The sequence below is a fragment of the Dasypus novemcinctus genome, chromosome 10, assembly GCF_030445035.2.
Source record: "Dasypus novemcinctus isolate mDasNov1 chromosome 10, mDasNov1.1.hap2, whole genome shotgun sequence".
Classification (NCBI taxonomy): Eukaryota; Metazoa; Chordata; class Mammalia; order Cingulata; family Dasypodidae; genus Dasypus; species Dasypus novemcinctus.
Window position 1 is genome coordinate 34,299,358 of NC_080682.1, and position 13,228 is coordinate 34,312,585.

Consider the following 13,228-nt stretch of genomic DNA (forward strand, 5'->3'; position numbering starts at 1 on the left):
TGAAAATTTATGTAAATTCCAGTGACTCATTAAGAGCAGATATTGAATCTACACCCTGTATTGGCCAGTCCAAAGAAGCATTCTTTACGACTGTGCTATATTTCTTTTCTACAAAATAAACAAAATGACTTCTGAAGGTGCAATCCATAATAACAATGGAACATTTATAGGGATATCTATTATGCGATTTGAAAGATAGGACAAATATTTTTGTGCATTAGTTGCCCAAAAACTGCATATATTTAAACCACAAGTTTAGCACACATTTCACAGCCAGTAATTTTGTAGATTTCTAAAAACGTATTCCTGGAAATGTTCTGAATAATTTCTGGTCATGTACAGTATGGCTCAACAAAAATGCAAACTAGTTAATGGATGCTTGTATATTTAGAGAGTGACCAAGTAAATACCCAAATAAGAAAGAAAGAAAAGATACATTTAATTGTTCAGCATCACTGTTATTTCAATTGCTTGGAGTCCTGTCTCTTTTGTATGACTCTAATGAGAGCATTTTTCACTTCTTTGTTCCTAAGACTATAAATGAGTGGATTCAGCATGGGAATTACCATCGTATAAAACACAGATGCCGCTTGATCTCTTCCAAAAGAGTAGGACTTCTTTGGTTTTAAATAAGTAAAAATTGTAGTGCTAAATTAGATGGTGACTCCCAAGAGGTGGGAGGCACAAGTAGAAAATGCCTTGAGTTTTCCTGAAGTGGAATTAATTTTCAGGATTTTAGACACAATTGACACATAGGATATAGATATTGTGATAAGAGACACAACTGCATTAAAAGTAGCGCAAATGATTATCGTGATTTCAGTGTCACGAGTGTCAGTGCAAGACAGGGCTAAAATTGGGGTTAAGTCACAGAAAAAGTGATAAATTATATTGGAGTTGCAGAAATGCAAACTGTTCATGAAAAGAACATTGCCTAATGATTCAGTAAAACCAATCATATAGGACCCAGTTACAAGGAGGTGGCAGAGTCTGGTGGACATGACCACTTGGTAGTGAAGAGGATTGCAGATAGCCACATAGCGGTCATAGGCCATTGAAGAGAGAAGGAAAAATTCAGTGACACACAAGAAGACAAAAAAGTACATCTGGGTGAAGCAGCCAATGAATGAAATATACTTGTTGGAAGTCATCAAGTTCTTCAAGGTTTTAGGTGTGATGACTGTTGAGTAACTCAGGTCTAGGAATGACAAGTGGCTGAGAAAAAAATACATGGGAGTGTGAAGCTTGAGATCCAGGCGAATTATCAGTATCATCCCTGCATTTCCCAGCATGGTCAGCAGGTATATCAGGAGAAATAGCATGAAGAGGCCCCACAGGATCTCCTCAGATTCTGTGAACCCAAGAAGGATGAAGTCAGGCACATTTGTTTTATTCCTAATTCCCATTGCATTCAACTGTCGCAAACTGTTGAGAAAGCACAGGAGACACTTTGTATAAATGACTTCAAAATGGCATTTGGTTTTATGAATGATTGGGTATTTTTAAAAATTAGTTTAGTGATTCTTGAAATTTATAATAAAGAGTAGTTTACAAAATACATTAGAGAAAAACCTCACTGCCAAATATTAATTAAGAATAAATCATCACTGACATTATATGATAGAAATTCATATATGTTGCATAATTAAAATGAATTTAACATTGTTATAAATACTTCATTCATATATCTATTTTTCAAGATTAAAATATTATACCATAATTATTGGTAATGTACAATTTTATTAAATTAAAAAAGGACACAGATAATTAACTTATCTAGTCACAAATATTCAGTTATGTTGGCTCTGTCATTCTATCAAGATTATTTGTGGTCGCACAGCATGCTTGTAACACTCTATTCCTACTTAAAATTAATTTTAGAAAAATAGAGAAAAAGTACTAGATAAATGGCAAATAATAATATATTTAAGCATCATTTACTGTTCTTTTGAATCCAATATTATTTAATATAAATGACAGATTAGAAATTAAAACCTTACGCTACCTTGCTGGGAAGTATTACTATTATATAAAACACATTATAATTAATTTTCAGTAGGTGGGTTTTTAATTGATTATTTAATATCAAAATTCTTCTGAAATTATATTTTCATATATGTACCTTGCTTGGTGGCTCTGATTCCATCAATTCTACATTTTCCTTCCTACAAATAATGACATTAATTAGGCAAGATCTATATGATATGTATATTTTTCTAATAATATCCCAATATTCTTTCAGATAAACTAAAACACATTAACTTTGTGAGTAATACTTACCATAATTTGGTGAAAAACTACTTTCAGCATTATCTGTCTGGAAAGTCAACCTCAAAATTTCTCACAATTAAAATATGTAAAATATTTAAGGATTTATATAATAAAAATAAACATATATTATAAAATATCTGTAATCCTTTAAGATAATTTAAGTTTAATTTTTTTGTGCATGCATTTCTATTTTGTTCTGAAGTAAAATATGTCAGCTTAAAGTGTTTGTTCAAATCCTGGTCATATAGAAAATTTTCCTGGAAATTATGTGTCACAAGTATACCAGGGAGCTACTGTGAAGAGAAGCATAGCAAAGTATCCCTTCCCTTTCATGTGATGATGCCATAGCACCTCTTATTTTGAGGATTGCTGATAATGAAACATTTGGTCATCTCTGGGACCAATTTCTGAGGTAGATTTCTTGGAATGTTTCCAAGGATAAAAGTTCAAGGATTAATATAGCCATGTGATGATTGTAGCAGAGTTGCCTTCACCATAGAAACCACAAAACGTTGAGCATCGTAACTTGGTATTCTTAGTGATGCCTTAATTTATGACTGGGTAAAAGAGAAGGTATTTCTAAGGATATACTTACTGAATCTGTGGCTGAAATGCAAGATTGTTTAATAATCAGGGATAGAATAGCACATTTTTTCATAGTGACACATTTTTATTTTTAAGTGTGATGCTATCACGGGAATAAATATTGTCTTTTGCACAAAAATTAGATTCCAACAATATTAAAAAGAGAAAATGAAATTCATTCCTGCATGTTTTTAATCCCAGACAAATTTTCTTCCAAATATTTTCCTTTGTGAAGTTAATTCTTATTTTTAGGTATATTTATATATTTACATAAGTTTAGTTCACTGTTTTTTCAGTAACATTCTGATTTTATTTTCACATACTACTTATACACTTTTACCTATAATGTATTATCTTTTGTAAGGCCCACAATTTCAAGTATTTTGTATTAACTTGTGAAGTAGTACTAGCTTCTTTATAGGAGTGTACCCCAGCTGATAAATGGGTATTTTTGAAGCAGCAGAAGGAAAACATGGTAGAGATTCACCATTCAGGTTTGGCAGTCTCATCTACACAACAGATGTATTCTTATATTCAGCTAAAATAATGTTTGGGCAACTTGTTTCATTACATTTGTGTAATGTCTTTTATTGCTTTTAAAAAAAAGATGAGAGCAGAAATTAAAAATCAATGCTGAGTTGAGTATCATTTTACAATTAATTGACAAAGCTTTGTTTCCTCTATATAATCAGGTGAAATGTCTTCTGAATCTTACATTTATTAATAAAAACAAAATCAATTTTATGCACCATTATGCAACTTATACAAGAAAACATCTTTCCACTCTAGAATTCCAAGAGAGAATTTAATGGTGTAGATGAAGGTGTTAAAAATTTTATATATTTTCTGAAGTTTTGAATCACGACTCTTCTCTTCACCAAAAAATTCAGTGACACTGAGAAAAGCTTATTTGGAGATCTGAGAACCACTTGAATTTATTTAAAATAGGTAACCTTAGGTCATAAACCAAGGTAGAGACTGAAGGAGATATTCTTTTTTAAATCCAATGTCAGTAAGCTTTAATCCTTGCAAAATCACTGTAAATGAGTTTTACTTCACAAAATTGAATTTGATTTTTACAATTATTAATTGTACCTTCAAATAATATAAGTAATAGGTGAAGAAAGGTATTTCTCAAAATGAATTCAATGACCAATTATTTTTTGGCTTAATCATTACTGGTACTATTTTAGTATTGATGTGGGCTATGTGTGTGAGGCTGTTTGTCTCTTTGTAGATAACCTAAGTTATATGTGTCCTGACTTGTGGGTGTGGGACAGTGAGAGGCTGTAGCCCTGCCCTTGGTGACTATGGCAATGAATCCAGTCCCAGGAGGCAATTTAGCAATGCAAACTCTATATGCATACCAGTCAGTCCAGGGAGACTCTGATGGTGGTGATGCCGAAGGTTAAGGGAACTTGGAATTGTCCTCGAGTGGGAAATATAATATAACATGTGCATAAATTCAAAATTATATAATTCTTTGTCCAAGTGTGCCTAGTTTCTAGAAATCCAGTTAAGTGATACAGGCCCTATAGGTTTTTTTTTTAATGATATTTAAGAAATTTATTACAATTTACTTGCAATAACAAACATGTGCTTTGATATTTTTATTACAAAAACTGAGTTTTCGATGAAGGCAGTTTAGCAAGACTATAGTTGTGAAAATGATTTTGAATTTAGCAGTGTTTTAAACTTAAACTAAAAATGATGGTAGAACAAAATATCAAGCAGGTGAAAATTTTTCTTTCATATATGCATAAATATTTTTCATGTAAGCAAAACAAAGATCAAGGAATAATTAAATTAAATATCAAGGTCAACAACAGAAATATACAGATTTAAAAGGCATTTTATTTTACTCATGCTTCCATTAAACACGACTGGTATAAGCAGAGCAAAAAGAATCAGATCAATCTTTACATTTGTTATAGACCAGCGATATTGACCAGACTCAGACTTTGAATATAGTTCCAATTGAGAGCTTTATTAGCAGCGCGGTGACTGTCTCATTCCTCTGCAGAGGAGAGAGCAGCCCCGAGTCTCAGGGAAGGGGTGGTTTTATAGCTTTTTAGGAAGGGGGGCGTCTACTAATAAGTGAGCAAGCAAGCAGGCACAGAAGCAGAACACTGTGGTTAGCTGAAGGTAACATATCTATGTTTTTTTCTTTTTGAAAGGCTTCTTCTTGTAAGCAGTCCCATATTATTTATTGGCACTCTCCTTACAGGCCATCCTGTTATTTATTGGCACTCTCCTTACAGACTGTCTTAAGTTATTTATTGGCACTCTCTTTACAGACCGTCTTAAGTCATTTATCTATTTGAAGGCACTTGCAATTCCCACCTCCCAATGTAGTTCTATTCCTATTTTCCCAATGTGGCCTTACCCCTACACATTCTCTGCAGATGCATTTCAAGAAGTTACACACAATAAAGACCTCTCTCTAGGAGAAAAGAAAATATTAGAGTAGTTAGGCTCCTGAAAGTTATGACCTTCAAATTTTAAGTCACTCTTTTTGCTCTATTATGAAACTATATGGTTTATCAGAATTTTGCCAGTCAAAAGAAGGTAAAGCTAACACTGGTGAAATCCGGCCCTAACACACTTGGCAGCAAATTAGGTACAATGAACAGATTTTCCTCTCAATGTGGATTAACCATGCTTTTGAAGATAATCACTTCCAATGTGAAATAAACCAGTTAAGTTAAAACAGACAATAATTAAATGGCTATTCAAGGGTATTTCTTGACATGTGTTCCAGGGACTACCTGAACCAGAATTAGGCAGAGTACTTAAAACAACAAAAATGTGCATTCCTGGCTTAACCACAGACTCTGTGGGGAATGAATCATGGCCCCTGATAAAGGTATTTCAGGCCCCACCCCAGACCTGTGGGGTTGACCCATCTTTCAAATGTTACTTTGGTTAAGGTCTAACTGAATCAGGTTGCACTTTAATCTAGATTTTTGGAGTCCTATAGGTTTTGAATGTTCAGAAAGGATGTAAGACTGAATGTGTATTCAAAGTTGCATTCAGACAGAATGTGGGTGAGATGCTAATTCAAGCTCACCTGAAAGGTGGGTGATATGTTAATTCAAAACCTATCTGGTACTTAGGCAAGCACATAACTAACAAAGAAAGTCATTTTCTTTTATAAAAGCACCATTTGACTCTGAACCCTGTATAAAAGGGACTTGAAAATCTTGTTTGGGGCTCGGATTTGAAACAGAAAGTTCCTGAGCCTGGCCAACTGCCAAAAAAAACATGTTTTCCTTCTCAAAATCATTCCTGAGTCCTGGCCTTTCTATTTGCAAATAACTGAAGCTCTCTCAATTTCTACAGCATTAATAGGGGCTCATCCTGGATTGCAAATGAAGGCCAGAGATGGTAGCATTTTGCTGCCCCCTCCAGATCCCTGAGGAAGTGGGAGGCCTCAGGTGAACACCAATCATCTTTGTGCCCCTGGATTAAATTTAATCCAGAAAACATGTGGACAAAATCTAGGATAATGGAATGTCTGAAGGAAAATTCTGGGAACAAAAAAACCTCCGAACATGGAAGAAGGTAAAACTCCCCAGAGGGGCATAATCAGGAGAATCTTAGCTTTAATTGCTAGGAAGGGAGGCCAATCACCTCCTGAGAAAACCCCAGTACCTTCAGAAATTTGGGGGGAATCCATTCTCTCTAGGTCTAGAAAAATGAGAGGAAAAGGGAAAAAGCTTAGCGTTTTGGGTTTGTCTAACTGCATGTTGGAATCTGGTACTGGTCTTGTCTCTGCTAAATGAGTGGAGGCTTGATTATGATGCGAAAGGATGTTTATAGGTCCAAGGTCTATCATCCTGGAAATTAGTCTGGATTTTTAAAACTTGGTTATAGAAAAATGAATCAGCTTTTCTAGTGAAGTTTAGTGTGGGTGTAAAGTTAAACATTGAAAATGGTCTAGCTGGAAACTTTTGTTATGGGGCTGAATTGCAAATGATTTCACTTTATATCAGATGTTAATGTTAAGTATTTGTGATGGCTGTGGGGGCAACTGTGCTGAAGAAGATAATATATACATTTTGTGGGTCAGATTAATGACTTGTGCTTCTGTCGGTGTCAGCTAAATGCTGGTGTTGGAGTTGTGTGGTTATATAAAGTGGTGGAATTTGGTTGAGCTTGAACTCTCCCTTGTGATTGGGAAGGGGGTGAATTGATTATGGGGCAAAACTGTGGAGTCTGGCTGTTTGTGCATGCTCTGCTGTCATATCTCTGCTCTGCCCCTTTGCTGGGGTTTGGGGGCTGTCCATGTCCATACCATTCACCTAGGTTTGTTGGAGCTGGCCCCAGTCAGGGTAGCTGGGTCCCTGGGAGGTGCACCAAATTTTTGTAGGTTCTTTTGGCCCATTCTGGTGGAAAGCTGGAAAGGGGTGAGTGGCTTGCCCCTTTTCAGTGAGCCCACACCTTCTATTCATAAGCCACATTCCTATTTGATTGTTGTGCACCCTATGGCCTGGAAGGGGGGAGGTGAAGGGGATGCAGAGCAGGATCAAAATAAGTGCAATAAAGTTCCCTCTCTAAGGTGTCAAAGGCCAAAATAAATATGCATTCTGCCCAGGTTCTGTGAGACAATGTAAAAATGCTTTGAAATGTTTTAAAACTGTAAACTTGTCTAAAGGAAGGAGGCTATTGTTTGAAAACAATGGAACTCTAATCACTTGATAGCCTTTTTAATGGTCTGGCTGGAAACTTCAGGGTTGTGAAACTATAGAGAAAAAGAAAAGGGATAAACCTCCACTTTAAAATCTGTGTTTGGCTTTTGTTAGTTGCTGGCACCTAAGAATTCATGGTTAAAGGTAGTTTAAAAATGAATCTTTAAGTGCCAATACTCTCTTGCTGGTGAATTAAATGCATAACTTGCTGATGAGAATTTGTTCCATTACTAGGAAAATGGCAGAACTTCACAGAATTGTTACAAATAAAATTCTTGTAAATTAATTAATCAAGTTATCCAAATCACCTTAAGGGTAAAACATACTGAAAACTGTAACTAAGAGTTAAGATCATTTAAAGATGCATTTACATTATAAAACAAGAAGGATAATAACTGAAATTATAACTGGGTGAATTTAGCCTGAACCTATTATTGTAAGTGTAAATTCTAAACTGATCTTACCTTCATTTATGGTCACTTCAAGCCTAGCCTCACCCCTTGCCTTTGCTTATGGTTATTTCATAACAGCTTCTACCCCTATAGTTCAGGGAAAAGTGGACATGGGACATTCCTGTCTCCTGTCCTACTTATATTCATAACCCTGCTTACTCTCATGATTCCAAGTGTGAACTAAATTGCTGCCTGGTGGAATTCTTAACCCTTGGGGTTGAACAACCACTGGAGTTTTATTGTCTCAAAGAACTGGGAAATCAAGGAGGTCTCCTGCCTTGACTGTTAGGGTCCCTAAGAGTGGCAATTCATGAGAGAAACCAGTCTCCCTGATGCTTCAATAGCCTTGGTAATTATATACATAGAATTAGTCTTGTTCCTTATCCAAAATTCTGCTAAATGCAAGGTAAAATAAAAAATTCTGAAACAAAGAAATTTGTGTTAAAGCATTGGGAACATTTTTGTTACAAGCCATTAATTAAGAACAAAAATTCTTGTGCAAAACAGCATGGTTATAGTGCAAATTAAGGAAAAAAACTTTTAGAAGTCTTCAGTTATTTTGCAGTCACACTTGTTTTGTAAAAAATGAGTTTTAAGTAACTAAATTATGTTTCTGTGTCAAACTATTCATGTCTGCCTATTTGCTCATTGTTGGTTAAATATGCAGTTATATAAGTAATATATACTTCTAGAACCTAAATTAAAGTGAACAGTATATAAAATAATGCAAATTATATGTAACATCAATGAATTGTGTTTCTGTGTCTCACTCTTTGTGTCCGCCTATTTGCTCAATGTATATCTTCGTATATCAGGATAATAATATCAAACTAACAAAGGAAAATTCTTAAAAGATCTCTATTCAAATTGCTAAAAACTACATATGCAGTTATATGTGTGAATAAATATTCCTGGAGCCCGAATTAGACTAAGCAGGATGGAAGGGTTCTGATTATAGAAGCTATTGGCAAAGGTCCTCCTCTTTGCAAAAGCTTTGAGAGTGGGACTAGGTGTGGCAGATTAAACCTAGCTACTAGGCTAGGAAATTAAGTATCAATTCGCCCTGTAATTCCCCAGTTTAAATCTTCTGAGAGCCTTCAAATAAGGGTGGTTAGTGGTTCTGTTGCCGAATTTCAGTAAGTAAAGAAAGGTCTATAAAAGCTATGGAGAGGTCTTTCCTGGATTATGATTAAACAAATTACATGATTGTAATGTGTTTCAGAATCTGGTAGTCAGTATGCTTTTAAAATTATTCCCAGTTTCAGAACTTAAACAAAGAAAGGAGATTTTGGCTTCCTGTAGGGAAAGGGGGGGAAAGCAGTCCTTGCTTAGACTATAATGGTTTCAGCTTTATTTAGCTTGGGTGTAATCTCCCTTAATTTATAAATTACCCATTAAATAAATTAACATTATATGTACAAAATCTTTGGAGCAATGAAAATTGTAAGTTCATGTTAATGAAATTAACCTAAAGAAGAAAATTGTAGATATGCTCTCTTAAATAAAGTAAACTTCTTTAGTTGGTAATTGTAATTTAATAAGTATATTTTGTTGTAGGAGTTGAGAGGTTCAATTATTTGCATACAGTAAGGCCAGGACTCAGGAATAATTTTTGGGAAGGAAAAATGATTTATTTACAACCGGCTGTGCTTGGAGATTCTCATTCCAAAATCAGCTCTGAACAAGATTTTTGAGTTCCTTTTATACAGAGGAAGAACCAAATATTTTTTTGTTTCAGTGCTTAATAGGCTTGAATTAGCTTTTAGCTCATTTGGTTTGCATTTTCCCTGAATATTTAAAGTTTATAGAGTTTGCATTGCTAAACTTTTTCCTGGGACTGGAGTCATTGCCATGGTCACCAAGGGCAGGGCTGCAGCGTCTCACCATCCCACACTCACAAGTCAGGAAAGACAGCTTAGGTTAAGGCTATCTCTGAAGAGACAAAGAACCTCACACCCATAGCCCAAATCAGTATAAACTCTCTAAAGGGAAAATAAAGCAAGCTAATAAGATAAGAATTTAATAGATGGATCCAGAACCTGGCAAAAAGTCCACTAGAACATCAGTAATCCCCAGGATGGCTGCTGGAAAACCCCCACCCCCAAGATTCTGCTATCCAGAACAAAAACTTCTAGGAATAAGAAAAAGTCCCAGATATTACCCAAAAACTTTATCTTTAGGCCCTCAATGGGAAGCTAATAGGTGGGATAATCAAAACAACAAATAGCTGCCCACCTCATAACTCCAAAATAGTGCTGCCAAAGCTTAACAAGGCAAGCTTGCATCAAAGGAAATGATATGGGCTGTATGGGTGCTGTGTGTTTCTTCATAAATAACCTGGGCTGGGTGTGTAAGCTAAATGTGTTAATTCAAGCTTTCCTGGAATGTGGAGAGTATGTGTTAATTCAAAACCTATCTAATACTCAGATAAAATACTTGAAGCTCTAAGAAACTAACAAAAAGTCATTTTGCATATAAGCACTCTTTGACTCCCCACTCCTACATCCTCTTTATAAAAGGAACCCAAATATCCTATTCAGGGCTCAGTTTTTATTAGGACATGAGTCTGCTGAGTCCAGCCAGTCATAATAAATCTTCCTTCTCAGCTTCTTGCATCCTGGCCTTCAGTACTGCATACACCCTACTTCTCTCTCCACAACAGTTTTAATATTTCTTTTTGTCTTCTGTTTTTTAGCCTGATTTATTTCTAGTGTGTTGTCTTCAAGTTTATGGATTCTTTCTCCTGCCAACTCCAATTTACACTTGAAATCCTCCTGGGAATTTTTCATTTAAGTTACTCTGGTATTCAACTCCAGAAATTCTGTTTGGTTCCTTTTTAAAATATCTCTTTACTTAGATTATCATATTGTTCCCTCATTGTTTTCCTGATATATTTTAGTTCTTTCCCCATACTTTTCTCCATCTCCTTGAGCAATTTTAAGGTCACTTTTAAAGGCCTTTTTCAGTATGTCCACATACTCATCTTCTTTGCTGTTGCTTTCTGTATATTTATCCTTTTCCTTTGGTTGGTCCATCATTTCCTATTGCTTTGTCTTGTAGTATTTTGTTGAACACTGTCCATTTTCATATTTTAAAATATTAACACTTGGATTTACTTCCTGGGATGTCTTTTCTCTTGGTTTTATATACAGCTGTTGATAAAATAAAGATTTTCTTAATCTCCAGTCTTTCTGCCAGGAGGTTCTACTCAAATCTATTGCAGTGTGCTGCACTGCAGGATTTTTTCCTGTTTTTTGGGTCCTCTATCTTATCCTGGGCTTTTTCTTGTTAGTAGGTTTGGACTTCCTCTGTTTACATGAATTTGGTTTTCCCCTCTCTTTCCCAGGAAACAAACATCCCTCTTCCTGGTATTTGAAGATGTAGTCCTTTGTCTCAGATTGTCAGTCTCTTTAGATTTTTATACTCCTTTCATTGTCTCACATTGAATTTTTGCCTGGAGGGCAAATTCTGAGAAATTGATTGTTATCAGCCAAATCAGGGCCAGAGACTTAAGAAGGCAGCACAGACAGGCTTCAAGGAGCCCTGGAGAATGAGGAATTAGGCTACAAGTTTCCTCTACAGCTCCTCAAGCTGAGCTTCCTGGACTGCCCAGCAGATGTAGCCCTTTGGCTGTCCACCATAGCCCAAAAGAAGCACTGTGTCTTTTTAATTCCCACTACTTCCACTCTTGTCAGTAGCTAGTTGAAAGAATAGTTGCCCTCAGACCTGGGACCCAGCAATCTGAATTCCCTAATTAAAAGCCCAAATCAGTGACTGTCCATGCCCACCCCTTAAGGAAGAGAATTTTCTTGTCTTTTCTATCACCAACCAACTAATTAATGACTACACCCAGTGGTGATCTGCCATGAGAGTGAGGCATGGGCACTTGTACCTGCACACAGAGAGCAATTTAATGCTGTTTACTACAATTTAACAGCTTCTTCCTCCAGCTCTTCCCTGGATGCTGTTCAGTGGTCTTTTGCCCTCTGGAGTTTCAAAATAGTTGTTTCAGACAGTTCATGCCTGTTTAGTAGTTTTTCTGGTGAAACGACTGAGTCCTGGAGCTCCCAACTCTGCCATCTTCCCCAGAAGATACTTCTGTTAAGTATTTATCTTTTCACCAATATCATATTCTGTTTCTTATTTAGCATACTGGTAAATCCTAAATGGAGTTGATATGCAACCTCCAATTTTAATCTTCCATGTATTTTTAAAACTTTCAGAGTTTCATATTAAAAATGGTGATTACTAGTCTATAGATTAGTATCTGGGATGCCCAGGACAGGAAAAGACAATAGAAAATGCAGAAGTTGTGCCCTTTAACTCTACCAGACATATAATGCTCTAATGTTCTATCATATAGACTATTACATTTATCTGACTAGTGTCCCCATCTCTCCTGTTAATACTTATCCATAACTTTAAAATATAATTTATCTCCTCCATGAAATTCTCTTTGAGTTTAAATTATCATTTATAACAGATGTGTATCACATGATAATTTAAATAAGAGCACAATAATTTTATTAACTATAAATTGTGCATTAGTTATGTTTTCATATTACTTCATTATAAAACTGATTATGAGAGTTTTGAGAAAACTGAACATACTATATTCTCATGAAGAGGAAATGGGATTTCAAGGTTTTAGTTATTATCTCTTTTTTTTTTTTTTTTTTTGGCGGTTGTTTTTTTTTTTCCCTTATTATTTTTTCCTTTTTTTAAAATGTTACATTAAAAAAAAATATGAGGTCCCCATGTACTCCCCAACCCCCTCACCCCACGCCTCCCACATCAACCTCTTTCATCATCATGGGACATAGCCTGTACAATTAAGGCTTCACTATGTATAGCATGATTAGATTACTCTCCAGACCTATGTCACATGATTTTCCACTGAGAGTTCTTTTTAAGCAGAGACCAAAGTGCATTCGTGTAATCATTTTTATCATGTAGTTCAATGTTCCAGAATTATTTATTTGTTTCCTAAAGAAAAAAAAATCATCTTGTTGCTCATCTGTCTCAGAAGAGAATGTGTTTTCTCCTAGGTACATGCTCTGTGAATTTTAAGAAGCAACTGATAAACCAGTGTAGGAATACAACTGCATAATAATTATAGCATTCCTTAAGAGTGTGAATTTAGTTCCACAGGTGAAAGGAACACTTTTTCATCACTTACACAATGCTTTAGAAATTATAAGTCTGATCTTCCAACTAGAGTACATACTT

General features: G+C 35.4%; 1 pseudogene; it reads right to left on the bottom strand.

Annotated features, from left to right (window-relative positions):
* Positions 1 to 458: 458 nt before the first annotated feature.
* LOC101422724 (olfactory receptor 8H1-like) lies at positions 459 to 11,034 on the bottom strand (annotated as a pseudogene).
* Between the last annotated feature and the right edge of the window lie 2,194 nt (positions 11,035 to 13,228).